Genomic DNA, 15,573 nt, shown 5'->3' with positions numbered 1-15,573 from the left:
GGGATTTTTTCAGTTGGTTTCTGCTGTATCATTGTTTTGACATTGTGGTCAGTGTAATGCCTCTCTGGGATTAAGGGGTTGGGGTGGTTTAGTTTAGGGATATAGTGGATCAGTTTTTTTTTTACACTGAAAAGCTTTTGAATTACTAACCTCTGGTGCTGTCTGGTCATTGACTGGACTCCTGAATAGACACTCTGAGCACACTGCCACCTGAAACAACCAAAAATAGCCAAGATGTGGCTATGAATCATGGCAGTGGATCTGCCCTCTGTACAACTCTGTGCTCCCACTGTATTAGGAGGCAGAGGGGTTTGGGTTGAAATGATCCCCTTAAGTCAGAAATGATATGTGTACTGTTCCCTGTCATCTTACTTTGTGTTTGCAGTCCAGTCCAGTGGAAGCACTGATTCCCACAGAACAGTGTGAGGAGAAACAGATAAAGGTGCCAGCTGGCTTTATTATCAGACCAATCTAATCTCCTGCTCTCTAGCTAACACACCAGACCAATAAACATACATTTGCACACACACACACATTCATTTTTGTTCTCTTCGTCAAGTTATCTTGTTTTTAACCAGCACTCTATCACCCACCTTTCTCATCTCACAATTTGTTTCACAAAGAAGCTGGCTTTTGGACTTGTGCTTGACTTGCAGTACTGTTAGGGCTGTAAATATTTTATTTATGTTTACAAGAGACACTGCAGTTCGACTCTCAACATGGTCAGAAACTCCTCAAACACATGACGCTATACTGTGACAATGCCAGTTTCATCTGCAGCATGAGGACATTCAGATTCACACCAAGAAATCTTCATAGCTTCTTCACCTACATTGTGTGTACATGTGTGTATGTGTGTGTCCAAGAGGCAATGAACAGGCAGTGAAAAGAACACAGGATATGGAACAGAGAGAGGGAGAGAAATAGAGAGAGAGATTTCATCTCCTCTCTGCCTGTATACATATCTGGTAGAATGTAGGTCAGGCAGCCCCAGTCACTCTCAGAGCCTGGGAGAAGGAGATTGCTGTGTGTGTGTGTGTGTGTATGTGTGTGTGTGTGCATCCACATCACATGAATAAAGCATTCGTCTCTCTTGTAATATGTGCTTATTTGTGTGTGCCCCCTTGTCCTCAAGTGCCATATGTGTGTTTCTGTATATGATGGGTGATTTTTCTGTGTGTGTATCTGTGTGTGTTTTAAATGCCTGTCATGTCCAGTACCTGTATGTGTCATAGAAAATGCCACAGCGGACATCACAGCCCACTTTTCATACCGCAGTGTACATAACCACACAATAGGGTTTTCATTACAGTTGTGTGTGTGTGTGTGTGTGTGCGTGCGTGTTTGTGCGTGTGCGTGTGTGTGTGTGTGCCAGAGCAGCCAGTCTTCCAAGGATATTTACAGTGTGTACAATAGCTTTGATAGATACTGTATGGGGGCCCAGTAAAGGGCAGGCATGGTCCCCTCTTATTCTCTAAGGAATATACTGCAAGAAAATCTCACACACACATACACACACACACACACACACACATTCACACACACACTTGTAGGATCCTGGGCTGAGAAGAAGTCTACCAGTCCTTGGTCTATATGTGTGTGCATATTTGTGTGTGTTTGCCTTCCTGTGTGTGTGCTCCCATTGCAGTTGAAGGCCTATTCTTCTTCCCTTGCTGTGCTGTCTGTCACTGTCCTTGGTGCTGAAACTGGCAGACTAGCACCTCGACTGCATGACTGGAATACCATACACAAACACACACACCTATTGTACACAGCCACAGTATGCTGTATTGTTGTATTGTATCTTTTTCTGTTGTCCATAGTACTCACACTTTGCCAATTTCCATTTGTCTTTCTCTCTTTCACTCTTTTTTGTCACCCCTCCCCCCCACCCCTCTGTCTTTGACTGTTACACACACACACATGCATGAGCGTGTGCGCACACACACACACACACACCAGGGGAATGTGGGATGTGTCCTGATGAAGAGTCAGAGAGCTGTGATTTGTCATCAGCCTCCACATGAAGACCTTCATCAGAGGACAGACCCATCACTTACACTCTGATTATAATGACCAAGAGGCCAGGGATGAGTGTGTGTGTGTGTGTGTGTGTGTGTTTGGGAGTTGCCTGTTTTTTATGGGGTAGAAACAGGTGGAATTGTGTGACAAATTTTGCTTAAATCATTCACATAACCTACTTTGGATTTTGTCAAATACAGTACATAGTCTGTGCTGACATGGAGAGTGGCTGTGGCTCAGAGGTAGAGCGGGTCATCCAGTAATCAGAAGGTCAGTGGTTCCTCAAGTCCGCATGTTGAAGTGTCCTTGGGCAAGATGAATGTGTGAATGATTAGAAACTCCTCCTGATTAGCAAGCCCCTTACATGGCAGCCTCTGCCATCAGCAAATGAACATGTGTGTAAATGGGTGAATATGGTATGTAGTGTAAAAGTGCTTTGAATGGTTAGAAGACTAGAAAGGTGCTATATAACTGCAATCCATTTACCATAGCCACGAGAGTGTTCCTTTAACCAGCTGAGCCACTATTTAATCTGAATTTCTACATTTTCACGTAGCGCCACCCATGCCCAAAAGCACTTTGACTTTGCTTTACAGCCATGTTGTTTTTTGTGAATGAAAATGGTTTAGAGGTGCACCAGTGGCTGTAATCAAGTACGAACCAGCCTTTGATGCTGTTTTCAAAAACATAAAAGACAGCAGGACCATAATCGTAATATGAAAATGTAGTTTGAGTGGCCCATTGTTTCACATTAGGGTTTCACATTAATAGCCATTTTCAGAGTTGTTTGCGCTATCCCCTTACAACTCGCTCACACTGTTTCCAGCTCGGCCATGCTTATTATTCACACTACAAAGGGAGTGGACAAAAAAAGGTGGAAAACAGAGGTATGTGTGTGTGTGCTTGTATGTGATGAAGGGCAGAAAAAGACCCCCTGTTGTTTCAAAGTAAAGTCCGCTTATGCATGTAACCACTGCCGCTCCTTTTACATAACACACAACAGGCACTCTGAGCACTCACTCTATGCCTATGGTTGTGTTTGTCCTAAGGGACCGGCTATTGTTTTGATTTAAGCTGCTTTGAGATAAGTTGTGAATGACTGTGGTGTGTGTATGTGTGTGTATATGTGTTATGGGCCGTCTGGTAGGCTCCCTATGGGGGCCTTCATTCTTTGTGATGGTCCCTATACACCATCAACACCTCATCTGTTCTCTACCATACATTCTCTCAATTAGCAGCAGCGGATGGAAAGGAGAAAGGAAGAGAGAGAGAGACGGGTGGGCAGTGTTTGAGTGCACATGTTCACTCACACCTCCATCTCTTTTCCTTTCTCCTTCTTCATCTCTCTCTGTGTCTCAGGTTATTTCACCTTTTTTTTTTGACAGAGTGGGAAATCGACCCCTTCACCCGATCTTCTCCCACATTCCTCCCCAACCCACCACCCCCCCCTCCCACCCCCATTTCCTCTCCCCCTCTAACTCAGCGAAGGATGGAGAGCTGAGGAGAGAAATCATGGAGGCAGGCACGGATCATTAGCTATATTTGTCCCCACTTCCTGCAGAAGATGATAGATCTAGCTAATTACCCCATGTTGCCAAGCCTATCGCACACGACAAGCGGCCGTCGTTATGGCAGAAATCAACGTTCGCTTCGGCATGTGCCGCATAGCTGATGCTATATGACTATTCATGAGCTTGGAATTAAAGGAGAGGAGGAAATTTCAGATCCTGTCATGGATGTGTGTGAATGTGATTGTTCTGGAAATGATTTAAATGATGCATGTTCTCCATCTTCTTCCCTCTGTGTAGAAAATGAGTTTGGAGGAGACGTGGTGAGCCTTTCCTCTCCAGCTGAACGTCAGTAGGTCACGGTGGAAGCAGAGGTCTGGACCAAAGAGCTGTCTCAACCCCAAACCATTTCAGGTTAGAGTTTGGTACATCCTGTTTTTACACCCAAACATGTTTGTTTTTATTTCATCGTGTTCACATTTAGCCTCTACTGATGCAGAGTTGTGTGATAAATCTGAATTATTTTAGTTTGTATTGGCATTTTTGTAGACTAATTTTAGGAAACCATGTTTGAACGTTACATACAAGGCAATAAAGTTGACTAGAATGGAGATTGTATGAAGGAAAAAACATGCAACCTCAGATCCACTTACATAGTAAACAGCTCCGTTCAAACCTGCACAGTAACAGCTCTCTGTTATCACTGGACCAGCTGATAAGTTGTTGTATTGTATTCAGATCACAGTTTTTCACACTCTAACCATTTTAGAGTCCTGCACTGCTGCCGTCACCCACCAAGGCCATTTTCCATACTAGTTAGGAATCGCTCACCAGATTTCCGTCTCCATCACCCTCGCTCTTTTTCTCATTCTGACTTTCTCTCTCTCTCTCTCTCTCTCTCTCTCTCTCTCTCTCTCTCTCTCTCTCTCTCTCTCTCAGCACCCACTCAGATGCTATCTGCACAGCCCTTCACACTAATTCAGATGCACTTACCATAGCATCAGTTTGGCACACATGTTTACTGTCACTAGATGATGCATGGTGTAAATACCTATTTGCAGTGAAATTCGATAATGCCAGCACAGTTTTGGTGGTTCCCTACTGCTACACTGTACAGAATATCAATGTGATGTGAGAGTACGTGTTGGTGCTTGGTGTTGGTGTGTGTGTGTGTGTGTGTGTGTGTGTGTGTGCGCGTGTGTGGCAGAGGGTGGGGTTGGCGCCATATGCCTGAAACGCATTCTCCCAAAACTTCAAGGTGAAAACAAAGGGAAACTGATAACGATGTGAATTGTTGTGACAGATGTCTGAGCACCCCCATCCCCCATCACCACCACCACCAAAATGATAAGCACACACACTCATACAGAATGCTTTTTTGTGTGTTGATTCATATTACAGTAATCGCTGAATTTTCTATCATGTTTGATTCCCAGTAATGTCCTGATTCTTCTCTGTCAAACAGGGTATTATTTTCTGTGCCATTAGTTTGTGTCCGATGACATTCCTGTGTTCTTTATTGTTATGAAGACACACAAATAATAAACGCAGTCGCTTAAATTTTCAAGGCAAAGAATTTACACGTTGTGGTTGTATTGATGCCGACTATACAGTCAATACAAACACAAACACAGTTGGCATTTGAATGGCTGCTTTTTTCCAATATGTGAGCTGAATAAAAAGTTTAGTTGCATTCCACATCCCATTCACAACATATGTGCATTTGCACTGTTTTGAATTAACACTTGTGTTTATAGGCTTGGATGGTGTGAATTTGAAAAAGGGTGTAGCCTTCACTTAGTGTCTCTTGCAGTCATTTTATTGAGGACCCTGTATATTCTGAAAATCCATAAAATCCCTACATAATATATGCTGCATAATGTGCCACACAGATTAAAATTCATGGATGCAAATTGCAAACCACGGGAAGAACTTTTGTCATACACACTAAGAGGCATTGAATGGTAAATAGGAATATGAAGTATAGCAGGATTTTTACCTAATTACCTACTGGCTTGTACTTGTTTTTTAATATACCAACAGTGGAGATCATGTGTGAAATAAAGTGGTGAATTACTCAAACATAAGTTAAACACTTCCACCTCGCCGGAACATTATGTCTGGGCTACAAAACAACCCATGAAAATGTGCCAGGTCTGTTTGGCATAATCCTTGAAAATGTATAAATGTAATGTGCCAATTTAAGCCCAAGTTGTGTCTGTTCATTGAGAGTGCCCAGAATTATTATTTCAGTTTTTCCATTTTTTATTTAAGTGGCAAATTATAATAATAACCACTGTTTTATACTGTTGATTAAAGTATAAATTATAATGTTAAAGCATTAAAAATGAAAGAACAAGAACATTACAAATCATAAAACATACATGTATTTGCATCAAAACGCTAACTTCAATGCCCTGTGAAGTCAATCTATCTCCAAAATGTGAACTATTCACAGACTAGGAAACATCTCTGTTTTCAGCTTTTGGACAATATATTTTTCAGACAATCCAATGGATTTTTTTATGGTTTATTTTTCTTAAGAAATAGGACATTTTTTCAAGGCATAAAGGAACGCTTAATCCTTCACTTTATCTTTAAGACTCATTATCACCAAATGTGGAGATACATGTATATGGTTTCCATTGAACAGCGATTCTATGAATTTTATAGCAGAATTAGTCATTTGAATTCTTTTTGAAATAATATAAGTTACTGGTTGTGTAGAAACACAAAAAGTGCAGTATTTTCTCCAGAGTTTGCATCATTCTATTTGTTTGCTTAACTGGTCAGCCTAAACTTTTGGCACTGGGATCAACGTGACTCTGTGGTTATTCATCTGGGCCTATAATGCCATTGATCCGAGGTCTAATTGAGACACAGACAGAGAAGGAGTGGGCCTCCGCCTAATCCTCAATAAGCAGGCTAACCTTCATTACAGCCGTGACATTTTCCCATGGGGTGCTAAGAGAGAGAAAAAGCCAGACAGAATATGAAGGGCTCTCCAACATATGGTGAGCCGCAGAGGCGTGTATGCTTCCTGGGTCCAACTCTCATGAGGAGCCTTGAGAGAGGCAAGCGGAGATGACAAGACTTACGCTGCCGCTGCCGTTATTGTTGCTGCTGTCTTTTTCTGCTGCTGGATTTGCTCGTTGTTGACGCTGTGTTCAGTGCTGATGCAGACCTCACTTAAAACTGTGGCCCTCAGAGAGAGTCTGACAGCTTCAGATAGGCACTGTTAGTATGCAGGTGTGTGCACGTGCTTCAGCTAAATATGTATTTAAACAAGCCATTCTCTTTTTTTGTAATTCAAATTTTTATTGCTTTTATCTTTGGTACATAACAATACAGTGTTTCACATTGTTAGACATTCCTTGTTGCTTATAATGCATGTAATGTCAGTGGCATAAAAAACAAAAAATACAAAATAAATAAAATCAGTAGTATAAGGGACATACTAATAATAACATAATTAGGAGGAATATCCATGCAGCAGATTATATTATTTACTATCTGGAGACAAGGTTCATACTACAGGCTTATCAGTCACTGTGCTATGAGTCCAGAAAAGATCCCAAACTGGTGCCTTACTTTTGTTTCTGTTATTCATCCTGTTATATGTAGCATATGCTCATATGAGGCTGTTTTTATCATGTTGTTTGCCCATTCTTCTAATTCTGGAGATTTGGGTGTGTTCCAGTGATAATAATGATAATCCTGGAGATAGTGGTAATTTCCTTCCCAACCAATTGCTCAAATATTCCAAAGTTGTTCTCCAGAAGGGTTGAATGATTGGGCATTCACAAATGCAGTGTCTTTCTGACATTTCCAAAACAAACTACTATTTATTAAACCCATTCTACTGAGTCTTATTGGTGTCCAATAATATCTGTGTATATTTAATATTAAGTGAATTTCCCTTTAGCTTCCCTTATGTATTTCCCATTATTGGATATAATTTTCAGCCATTCCTCTTCCTCTATTACACATCCCAAATCTTTTTCCCACAATAGTTTTAAGCTCTTACAGTCATCGCTGAGTAGTTGGTTGGTTGTTCTATAAAATACAGAAGCTTGATGGCGCTCCTCAGGTAGTGTGAAATAGTCCATGATGTGGTTTCCATCATTGTACTGGATTCTGGATGTAATACAGTGCCTGATTTATAGATACCAAAAATGTTCTCTTATTATGTCAGAGTATGACATAAACACACCCTCTTCATATAAATCAGCAATATTACATAACCCATTGAGGTGCCACTTCCTCCAATATACCGGTGTCTTTCTGATGCTAATCATATGCCATACGGAGGAATATAATTGTTTACAACATGATAATTAATACATTTATGTATTTTGATCCAGATCTCTTTGGAGTGAGACATGATGGGATTCAATACATTATGTTAACACTGGGATTATCTATCAACAGGGGTAAATGAGAATGACAGCTTACTTTTAACACCCACCCACTCTAACTGGTTATCTTTGTTCTGGTGTTTGGCTATTTTGGCCATTTCAAAGGCCTCCTCTGTTCCTAATATTTGCATGTACTGAGGTGAGATTACACAATTGGTTATCACCACTGCCTTTGGGTTTTTGTATAATGTTTTAATCCATTTAATAAAAGTTGGTCCAAATCCAAAATATGACAAGGCTGCAAATAAAAATTCCCATTGAACACTGTTCTCCCATTGAATTCCCATTGAATTCTGTCTGCTTCAACCAACTCAAATGTAATAATCTTCTCATGTTGTCCATTGATGACCTATTTTTCATAAATCCTACTTGATCAGGTTGTATAATGCTTGGTAATGCCTTTTCCAGGCATAAGGCCAAGATCTTCGTTAAAATCTTGCAATCCAGTTTAATCAGACTTAAAGGTTCTATGTGTAGGAATCAGAAATTCCTTCTCATTAGTGACACCGGTGGCGGTTAAGTGAGCTGCAGTCAGCATCCTGCTCCTCATTTGCATGCTCACTCACAGAGCTAGCAGCAGTGTGAGACTATTGCAGGTGATGTCTTTTTCCTCGCTTACACTTCTCATAATAACATAAAAAATCTCTAACGTTGTGTTTTGCACATCAATTGTATATAAATATGGACTTACTTTTAACACCCACCCACTTGTCTTCCTACTGCTATGCAAAAGTGAAGCCAAAATATCTCCTTTCCAGGAGGTTCCATCTTGCTTGTGTGATGTCATTTGGAGCCAGAGTCTGTGCAGTAGAGTCGGACGGCCTGCGGGACACCCTCCCTCAGCCATCCCGCTGCCTGACGAAGGTTTGAGAGCGGCTGTCACTGCTGTCAATCATGATGTCACACCCCCTTTTTATATAATCAAATAACTAATTAAAAACAACTTATCAGAAAAATGAGTACTTGGACAAACATCAGTGTGATGAGAACTACCTAAAATGACAGAAACCATCTTTGGGAAGAATTTATTTGTCGTGTACTTTGATTTTTTAGTTTGGTTCATGTCCCATCCTCTAACATGGAGGGGGTGTGATTTATGACCTATACTACAGCCAGCCACCAGGGGGTGATCCAGATGTTCTGGCTTCACTTTCGGGAGCTTTCATGACGTCCATATTTATATACAGTTAATGGTTTTGCACTGTGTTTCTGCAAAGCATAGCACCATTTTTTTTTTGTGGCAGATGCCGGTCGTTTGTTGACGTTAGTGGAAGAGAGGCAAGGTATTCTGAAGGGCACAAAAATCTGTTGGATTTTTGCAGAAAATCCAGCCCGGTTCCACAGGCTGATATACCCAACAGATAAAGTCGGGGATGGTCTCATTTTTTAAGTTCCGTTGCAACCCGTTCAGTCATTAGCAATAAAAAACGATTAATACATGTAAATTCTTATTTATGGAACCTTTAAAGGTCAAAAATTAGAAAGGTTTGTTGTGTCTGTCTTTTTTAGGTATTACTGATATTAAGGCCTTGTTGAATGTCAGGGGGAGAGATCCTAATGTAAAAGCATGATTATATATCTTTTGTATGTATGACACAACATTCCTGATTTCATTCTGTTATTGGGCTGTGTAATAATTCCATCTGTTGATGAAAATCCAGGCAGATCAATGTCCAATGTGTATAGTTCTTTATAAAACTGCTGTTGGACCTTTTTTATTTCCTTTGTTGAAGAAACTATTGTACCATCTTGCCAATTGCTGCTATTACATTATAGGAATTTTGTTGCTTTAGTTGTATAGCAAATAGCTTGCCTGTTTTCTCTCCCCCTTCATAGAAAGTTGTCCCAAGCCTAAATAAAGCATATTGAACTTTTTAATGATAAATTTCCTGCAATTAAAACTTAAGCTTACATATATCTTGACATAACTTACGTGTAAAATGTTTTGATAGTTCTATTTCCTGATTTCTAATTTCAGTTTCCAATTCCTTTATTCTCTTCATGTCCTCTTTTTTTCTCTTTAGATGCATGTGCTATCATTTTCCCCGTAACGTAAGCTTTTGATACTTCCCATTCCATTGCTTTTGTATCTGTGCTGCCAGCATTCATTTAAGATTGATTGATTTAAGATTTAAGATCCTCCTTCAACAATAAGTTAAAGGTCTCATCTCGTAATAACGATGTATTCATTCTCCATTTACCTTTTTTCTCTGTCAGTATTTATATCAATACCAAACTCTAATGCTGCATGATCTGAAAGAGCCATTGCATTTATTTTACAGTTTGCAACTTGTTTTATAATAGTGTTTGAAATCAAAAACATATCCATTATAGAATAAGATTTGTGGCAGTGTGAGCAGAAAGTATGTTCCCTTTTACTGGGATTTATCAATCGCCAGATATCCACCAAGCCCATATCCTCACTGATCATATGTATTGCAGCTCTATCCTTAGGCATTACTGTGCCACTAAATGTACTCCTATCTAAAAAAGCCTCTGGAACGTGACTGAAGTCTTCTGCCAAAATGATCTGACCCTGCCTTCTCTTCTGTCGAGGGATGGGTTTCTCTGGTAGCCATGCGGTTCATTGTCGTTTCTTTGAAATACTTAAGTGTGGTTGCAATGGGGGTTCAGAGAACTTCTCCAGACTGCTCAAGTATGTGTTGTAAATGCCAAGGAAAATGATTTTACCAAAAGGTGTGGATTATCATCTACTAAATTGATATAAATATTGGTGAGCAGAGCTCGTATACTGTGCTGCCATCTTGCTCGGTGTACCCACATGACTCCATCAAATCAGTCTCATATTTAAGTCCACAGTTCATATTTCTCTTTTAAGAAGAGAAACATTCTTGACATTGAGATTTTTTCTCTTGTTTTTAATATGTAATTAATTTAATTTTCAAACCACCAGTTAATATTTTCAAACCAGACAGCTCACACTTCAAAGTGATTATTTCCATATACTTATTTTAATGTAATTATCAGCGGCATTGTCATATAAATTAATCTTTTGTTGTGTTTTTTCTATCAGCAAGTAATGATTCCCAGCACAGTACACATTAAAGCATTTGTGACTGCATTTCTATAAACTGAGTGTGATGCATGTGTCGTTGGAAAATATTTCTAACAGCAGGAAAATCCATTTGTTTAAAGAAGAAGTGGGAGTTTACGATAATATCTTCCATCGCTGAACAGGAAAAGAAAACAGCGCCACATGCAGAAATTCAAATTTTAAAAATGATGAAAAAAGACATTGCAGTGCCACCCACACAGTGTGACCAACAAGTGGTCTCTGGACATTTGAGCAGTGGAGAAACACCACAGCAACAAGTACATGACAAATGGAGAAAAATTAAGAAATAGAAACATTTCAAAGTCATCAGAAATATAATTAACTGATGACTGATTTTTAATGTATTTTTGAATGAGTGACTGAAATGAATCCTCATCAGGAGCATCTAACACAGACAAGCAGGGCTGGTTTCTATATCTGTGCTTTATTGTTTAGACATTAAAGAGCCCATGTGCTGTAAGAAAATATATGTATACAACATGATTTCTCTTCCACTTTGAAGTGGATTACACATTTATATCTTTCTTGCTCATACTGCAGGTTGTTCCAGAGTAGCTTTGATAAAACACAACAATGTTGAGACTGACGAGAGACTTGCAGCGAGAGACTAACTCCACTTTGCTCACATGACTACTTCAGAAATATTCAGGGACATTCACACACATAGATATACATGCATATTTACTTACACACACAGTACTCTGCTGTGCTCAGTTTCTGTCTGTGTGAGTGCCTGAAAAAGGAGAGCAGAGAACTGGATTGATAAGTTCTTATTTTACTTTTTCTTTTCTTTTTTTCCCCAAGGAAAGGGATCTTTTCCATTGCCATGGAAACCACAGTCACGCTTCATGTAAATATACATATATATATTTATATATAGATATTTTATGAATTTCCTCTTATCCACAGATACATACCTACACACTCATGCAATACCTTCGCCCTCCCCAAAATACTCCAGATCATTCCCTCCCTGCTACGCTAATAAGATTTACAAGGTATCCTTGCCTTTTATCATTTTATTTTTCTCCTGTTGAAACATTTATGGGCATTCATAAAGAAACACACCATTAGGACTGAGGGGCTCTACAGTACAGTAAGTGTGGCGTTAATAAATCATGTTTAATAAAAAGAGACATCCAAACAGGGCCACAGCCCCCGTCATAGTCCAAACCCAGCCAGCATGAATATTTAGGGACATCTGGAAATAACAGAGCGACGTTCAGAGGCGTTCAGGCTTCTGAAGAATTTATGATGTGTTGGTGAGGGGATAGACCTACCTTTACAGGGATATGTAGGTCTGACATACATGAAGAAGAAGTGGAAGGGAGGATAATGCTTACTCTGGCATATGAAGAGCTTGAAAGGCCTGAATACAGGATACATGTTGGGTGGTGTTACAGTATGTCTGCAGTGCATCTGTAAAATTACTGAATGGAGGGTCACGCAGTGCATGAATGGTTGGACAGATGGATAGGATAGATAGGTGGATGGATGCAGAGACTGATAATTGAATGTTTCAGAAATTATGTTGTATCATTTCAAAATGTGAGGAGTAAGTCTATAAGGAATTGAATATATGATTATTCATCAAACATTTGGGGAAGGAATTAACGAAGGCGATCTCTTATTCAATCCACAAACTAATTAATTTGTTAATCTGTCTTGGACAAATATGAGTCTTTGCATAATTTGTATTGGTTTTTTGTTTGTGATTTATTTATTTGAATTTTTCTTATACACAAAATTGTTAACCTTTATTTCTGCAGGAAGGGGCCATTAGGAGCATATTCTCTTTTCCAAGGCCACCCTGAATACAGAACATACAGAAAATAAAAACAAAATTTACAGTGTACAAATTCAAAGTAACAAACAGCAAGATTTACAGCAAACATACAAACAGAGATGACATTCAAAGACATTCAACCAAAGACATCAACATCATTCATAGAAAACACGTATATTCACACTGTGTTAAATCTGCCCGAAGCCTTTGAAAGACCATTGAAATGAATGTAAAGGATCAACTCTTCCATTTTAGCAAGCTTTTGCAATTTGTTCCACTTGTGTGGCGCATAGGGATGTGCAGAGAGCCCAGTATTTGTATCTATATTTGTTGAGGCAGCAAAATTAATTGTATTTGTGTTTGTATTTGAATAAAAGTGGAAAGAGGCTTAAAAATCCTGTTTTTGTTTTTATTATGCTTTTAATTTTGGAAAACTAAAGTGTTACAATAAATGTTTATGAATAAACTACCTTATGACGGAGGTCCCCACAACGGGTCTCGAAATGAAGTCTCCCAGATCGTAGACAACTGCAATGACTACTGAGCTAAAACTTTACTCGTCGCCTCATTACAGACAGACCTTTACCTATTTATACAACCATAACACAGAGACAGCACACCGTGTAACGTGTAGGGAGGAACTTCAACAGCGATTATTGCTTTGCACTTTTCATTTATAGCCTATTTTTTACAACCTAACTTTGTGGAAAGGAGAAGGGGAACAACAGGTTATGGAGAGTCCCTTGTAAGCACTTCAAATTTGTCAGTAGCTCAGATTTATCTCTGGGGAACACCCCCAACTCCAGGAGTGATGTCCAAATAAGGAAATGTGCGTCATGTAGCAGGTGGATGTGACTCCCCTCTTTGAGACCTGCTGATAGATGTAACAGCAGAGCAGAGGACAGAGACTGAGATAGCGATGTAACTGACCTGCATGCTGGTATTTGACATGTTTTTTGTTTTTTTCTCCCGAAAACAAATAATTTAAAAAATATTTGTATGAAACAAATATTTGTAAAAAAAAAAACCCCAAAAAACACTATTTGTGCTTTGCTAAGTAATGTATTTGTAATCGGGCACACCCCTAATGGAGCAAAATCCAATAGATTTAAGGCATTTCAGAAGAATTTAATGATCAACTGTATTAAATGCCATAGATAAATCAATGAAAAGAGCGTCATAATTCTGCTTTTGATCTAATGCACTAGCAATGTCATTCAAAACTTTCGATGTAGCCGTTACAGTACTATGCCCAGGTCTAAATCCAGAGTGATAAGATTTTAAAATGAAGTGTTGACATAAAAATGCTCTCACCTGATCATTCAATAATATCTCTAACACTTTAGCTGGTCATGAAAGAAATAGGTTGAAAGTTATTAACTCATTATGCTGACCCCCTTTATGCAGAGGTAATACATAAGGTAGTTTCCAAGAGTCTGGGATGCTTTCTGCTTCGGCTGTCAAAATAAAAATACAAGATAAGCATTCAACTAATAACGGAGTTGCTAATAATAGAAGCCTTGTTGGTCAGCCCCAGTGGCCTTTTTACGATCGATAGAACAAAGGGCATTCATCACTTCAATATTAGTAAATGGCCTAAATGAAAAGGTCTGAGTGCCCAAATTGCCTTCCCAACAAGAGGAACTATGATCAGAGACTGTTTACAGAAATCTGGTATTTTCAAATATATAACTTGATGAAACAAAGGATTTGTTGAACGCATATTCTTTCCATCAGAGATAATAGAAGAACCTTGCACAATTTCATTAGGTAAGGATGAAATAGAATGATTGAACCTTTTTCCAGAAATTTGCTGGGTTTCCCTTACTTTCAGATAGTGCAATGACATAAATCATGATTTGGCTTTTTGAATAACAGTGAGATACCGATTATGCTGTTGATGGAAATAATGCCAATCAGAGGGTGATTTAGTTGTTCATGCTTTGCAACACAAAAGTCAAAATGAATATTTTGAACTGCTTGAGCAACAGAGGGCACTGTTGTATAGAGGGCGCTCTTCATCCATTTCATGTAAAATTTGAAAACTAAGGGTTGTTCCTGTTTTTAACTCTTAAATTTCTTCAAAGGTGCATGCTTGTCTGTACTGGAAATTAATTTTTTTCCTAAAATAATTTAAAGCCAAATATGAATCAGGAATTGCCATGGTAAATCCAATATCACTGTAGTACAAATCACATAACATTGGACAGTGAGATATGAAACAAAAATTGAAGTAGCTTGAAAAAAGCACATCATAATATATGCATCCTAGCAAAATATAAGAGTATCAGGAAGCTGCAAAGTCTCAATATATCTATTATCTATGGAAGGGCAGCTAAACCCGTTCAAATTTCAAGGTGGAGCCATGTAGTGTATGTCTGACTTTCTCTAGATTCATAAAATGAAGTATATAAGCTTGTATGTGTAGGGGGGAGGGCACTTTTCCAATTGATTGATATGAGTCACCTGGGCAAAAGTGTTAAAAAGGTCAAGCTGGTAGGCAGGAAGTGAAGTGCCAGGTGGGAGAATACCAAATAGACCATCAATAGGAGAGGGCGGCTCTGAAAGGCTTGCAATAGCTTGAAAGAGTGCTGCAAATACTGATTTCCAGAAAGGTGGAAGAGAAGGACAAGACCAGAAACTATGTAAGAGAGTGACCGCAAATACATGTTGGGTCTATGTTTGGGTCAAATCTACCCAGTCTACATCTGGTCCAGTGAGTCCAATGAACAATTTTGTATTGAATGATCCAATTTCTTCTTT

At 39.1% G+C, this 15,573-nt stretch overlaps 1 protein-coding gene across 1 annotated transcript in view; it reads left to right on the top strand.

Annotated features, from left to right (window-relative positions):
- The window catches only part of myt1lb (myelin transcription factor 1-like, b), a 114,112-nt gene that overhangs the window by 30,403 nt on the left and 68,136 nt on the right, over nucleotides 1-15,573 (top strand). Inside the window, exon 3 of the mRNA XM_042388529.1 lies at nucleotides 3,831-3,944. The gene's annotated coding sequence lies outside the window, so the exon portion shown is untranslated. The remainder of the gene's footprint in view (nucleotides 1-3,830; nucleotides 3,945-15,573) is intronic.

Source organism: Thunnus maccoyii, chromosome 16 (genome assembly GCF_910596095.1).
Source record: "Thunnus maccoyii chromosome 16, fThuMac1.1, whole genome shotgun sequence".
In the NCBI taxonomy this organism is placed as follows: Eukaryota; Metazoa; Chordata; class Actinopteri; order Scombriformes; family Scombridae; genus Thunnus; species Thunnus maccoyii.
The sequence above is the reverse complement of the archived record's forward strand: the minus strand, read 5'-3'. Positions and strand labels throughout refer to the sequence as shown.